We start from the raw sequence: 4,342 nt of genomic DNA, 5'->3' as shown, positions 1-4,342 counted from the left end.
GGTTTTATTTCTGGGTTTTCAGTTCTTTTCCATTGGTCTGAGTATCTGTCAATGTACCAATACCGTGCGGTTTTAACAACTGTGGCTGTATAGTACGTGCTAAAGTCAGGTAAAGGAAGCCCTCCCACTGTGCCCTTCTTCTTGAGGAGTTCTCTGCTAATTCTGGGCTTCTTCTCTCTCCATATGAAGTTGATAATCAGCTTTTCCATTTCTTTAAAGAAAATGAGGGTAATTGTATCAGTATTGCATTAAACTTATCTAGTGCCTTTGGCAGAACTGACATCTTGACTATATTGAGTCTTCCAATCCATGAGCATGGGATATTCTTCCATTTGTTGAGGTCACTTTTGATTTCTTATAATAGTGTTCTGTAGTTTTCCCCATATAGATCTTTTGTTCTCTTAGTCAGGTATATACATAGATATTTCAATTTGTATTTGGCTATTGTGAAGGGTACCACCTTTTGATCTCCTCTTCTGTGGTCTTATCCGATGCATATAGCAGTCCGATGGACTTCTGTTTGTTGATCTTGTATCCTGCCACACTGCCAAATTCCTCTATTGCTTCCAGTACTCCCCTGGTGGAACTTTTGGGATTGTCCACATATAAAATCATATCATCTGCAAATATTGATAGTTTCACCCCTTCCTTCCCCAGGCGAATACCTTTGATGTCTCTTCTTTGCCTTATGCTGTTAGCTAAAACCTCCAGGATGATATTAAATAAGAGTGGGGACAGGGGCATCCTTGTCTGGTCCCCTTTTTCAGTGGGATTGTGTTAGTCTTTTCTCCATTGACTACCACGTTGGCTGTTGGGTTTTCATATATAGCTTGTATGGTCTTGAGGAACTTTCCTTCCATTCCTATCTTCTCAAATGTCTTAAACAGGAATTGGTGTTTGATGTTGTTGAATGCTTTCTCTGCATCTATTGATATTATCATGTGGTTCTTATAGTTTTTCATGTCAATGTGATGAACAATGTTAATTGAACCATCCCTGCATCCCTGGTATGAATCCCACTTGGTCATGGTGAATTATTTGTTTTATATACTTTTGTATTCTGTTGGCTAGTATTTTGTTAAGGATTTTTGCATCGATGTTCATTAGGGATATTGGTCTGTAGTTCTTGATTCTTGTGGGATCCTTGCCCAGTTTTGGTATCAGAGTTATACTTGCTTCATAGAAGGAGTTCGGAAGTTTGCCGTCTTTTTCTATGTTCTGGAAGAGTTTGTGTAGGATTGGTGTTAGTTCTTCCCTAAATGCTTGGTAGAATTCTCCATTGAAGCTATCTGGTCCAGGGGATTTTTTTGTTGGTAATCCCTTGATAACCTTGTCTATTTCTTCTATTGCTATGGGTCTGTTGAGATTCTTGACGTCCATTGAGTATAGTCTAGGGAGGGATTGTTTTACCAAGAATTTTTCCATGTCTTCCAAATTGTTGAATTCATTGTAGTACAATCCTTCATACTACTGTGTAATTATCCAGGATTCATGAGGGAGGGGAAAGCATGGAGGGAGGGGGGAAATGAGGAGCTGATATCAAGGGCTCAAGTAGAAAGCAAATGTTTTGAGAATGATGATGGCAACAAATGTGCTTGGCACAATGGATGTATGTATGGATTGTGGTAAGAGTTGTACGAGCCCCCAATAAAATTATTTTTTTAAAAGCTTGCTGAAAGTAAGATGTTCACTGAAAATGGAAAATACTGAACCTTGAGAGATTGGAACTTCAGTAATGATCACACCACTGGTAATTCTACAGGTTTCTTCCACCCATTACTGAACTTTCACTCTTAATTCTTCACATCACATTGTAATACAGCTCTCTTGATTTCCACTCAAATATAGATCAACAGTATTTAGTTTGACAGATAATTTTAAAGCTTCACTAATAATAACAACTACAATAATAGAAAAAGTAATACTTGACATTCATATGATGCTGAGCATAATCTCGACACTGTTCTATACTTTATATCCATCTATTTATTTCATCTTCTTTTAATGTTCTCTGAAGTAAGTGCTGTTATTACTTGTATCTTGCTTTATAGTGGGAGAGATGTAAGATATGGAGAAGGTAAACAACTTGTTGAATTACTTTGTTCCAGTAATTTTACAAGGATTTTCTTATTTAAGCCTCATGATAATAGATGGTGAGATTGACTTTGAAAGTGAAAGAGATTCTACAATACTTACGGTAATTACTCAAAAACATTGATTTTGACAATGCTGTATAACAGAACTTGACGGATTTGGCTCACCACCCATATTTTGTAAATAAAGTTTTTTTTCCTTTTAAATCATTTTACTGGGGCTCGTACAACTCTTATCACAATCCATACATACATACATTGTGTCAAGCACATTTGTACATTTGTTGCCATCATCATTCCCAAAATGTTTTCTTTCTACTTGAGCCCTTGGTATTAGCTCTTCATTTTTTTCCCTCTCCCTCCCTGCCATCCCCTTCCCTCATGAATTGATAATTTATAAATTAATATTGTTTTGCCATGTCTTACACTGTCTGACATCTCCCTTTACGCAGAAAGTGGTTTTTCTAGAGCTGAAGAGAACTAGGATCATGGTGGGTGTGTGGGCCAGTCAGGCCTCTCAGTTTAGAGAGAAGAGGTGCTGTACATAAATTTTTATTGAAACATAGTCACACTCATTCAGTTAAGTGTTATCTGTGGACACTTCCAACCTAAAATGACAAAATTAAGTAGTGATGGAGACTGTGGTTCCAAATCCAAAAATATTCACCATCTGCATCTTTTTTTTTTTGACATTTAAAAAGAAAACACTTTTATTGACAGTTAGGGGGTCACAGTACAGTTTCACAGAATAACAGATATAAAAGTCCCAAGACAACGGAGTGTACAATGCGACAGGCTAATACTCTTCACCCTCATCCTCTCCATCTGCACTATCTGTTCCCACCTCTTCATAGTCCTTCTCAAGGGCAGCCATGTCCTCCTGGGCCTCAGAGAACTCTCCTTCCTCCATCCCCTCACCCATGTACCAGTGGACAAAAGCACACTTGGCTGTACATCAGGTCACACTTGTGGTCCAGGCGAGCCCAGGCCTCAGCAATGGCTGTGGTGTTGCTCAGGATGCACACCTTGATGGTGGCAAAGGCAACATTGACATCTTTGGGAACCACATCACCACAGTACAACAGGCTGCAAGCCATGTATTTTCCATGGCGAAGGTCACATTTCACCATCTGGTTAGCTGGCTCAAAGAAAGCATTGGTGATCTCTGCTACAGAAAGCTGTTCATGGTAAGCTTTCTCAGCAGAAATGACGGGGGCGTATGTGGCCATAGGGAAGTGGATGCAGGGGTAGGGCAACAGGTTGATCAGACATTCTGTCAGATCTACATTCAGGGCACCATGAAATCTGAGGGAAGCAGTGATGGAGGACACGATCTGGCTAATCAGGTGGTTAAGGTTGGTGGAGGTTGTGCGCTCAATATCGAGGTTCCTGCGGCAGATGTCATAGGTAGCCTCGTTGTCTACCACACAGGCCAATCTGAGTGTTCTGGAGCGGTGTAGGTGGTGAGGATGGAGTTGTAGGACTCAACTACAGCTGTGGAAACCTGGGAGGTGGGTGGTGGTGGTGAGAATAAAACTCCAGCTTGGACATCTTGCCATAATCAACTGAGTGGCGTTCCATCAGCAGGGATGTGAACCCGGAACCGGTGCTCCCACCAAAACTGTGGAAAACCAAGAAGCCCTGGGGACCTGTGCACTGGTCAGCCAGCTTGTGGATTCTGTCCAGGATGAGGTCGATGATCTCCTTGCTGATGGTGTAGTGCCCATGGGCATAGTTGTTGGCAGCATCCTCCTTGCCTGTGATGAGCTGCTTGGGGTGGAAAGCTGACGGTAGGTGCAAACTTCATCAATGACTGTGGGCTCCAGGTCTACAAACACTGCCCTGGGCACATGCTTGCCAGCACCTGTCTCACTGAAGAAGGTGTTGAAGGAGTCATGCCCTCCCCCAATGGCCTTGTTACTGGGCATCTGGCCATCGGGCTGGATGCCCTGCTCCAGACAGGAGAGCTCCCAGCTAGCATTGCCAATCTGGAGACCAGCCTGGCCGACATGGATGGAGATGCATTCACACATGGTGGGGCTCCTTTGGACTTCATGGGGCGAGAGGAGAAGAAAGATGGCGACAGGAGCCTCCTGCTGACATACTACCAAGGAGTCCAGGGGAGAAATCCTATCTACATCTTTATAGAAAAATTTGTCAGACTCCGTTTTCATGTACCTGAAGAGTAAATGGGCTTTGTAAGTCATGTTAAGAACATCCAATAAGAAGCAAGTGCTTACTGTTTCCTT

The 4,342-nt window shown here is 42.0% G+C and overlaps 1 pseudogene; it reads right to left on the bottom strand.

The window, feature by feature from the left end:
* Nucleotides 1–2,889: 2,889 nt before the first annotated feature.
* On the bottom strand, nt 2,890–4,126 carry LOC101643475 (annotated as a pseudogene).
* Nucleotides 4,127–4,342: the final 216 nt, after the last annotated feature.

This window comes from Echinops telfairi, unplaced genomic scaffold, assembly GCF_000313985.2.
Source record: "Echinops telfairi isolate 266 unplaced genomic scaffold, ASM31398v2 ScPeMD7_2;HRSCAF=8, whole genome shotgun sequence".
In the NCBI taxonomy this organism is placed as follows: domain Eukaryota; kingdom Metazoa; phylum Chordata; class Mammalia; order Afrosoricida; family Tenrecidae; genus Echinops; species Echinops telfairi.
The sequence above is the reverse complement of the archived record's forward strand: the minus strand, read 5'-3'. Positions and strand labels throughout refer to the sequence as shown.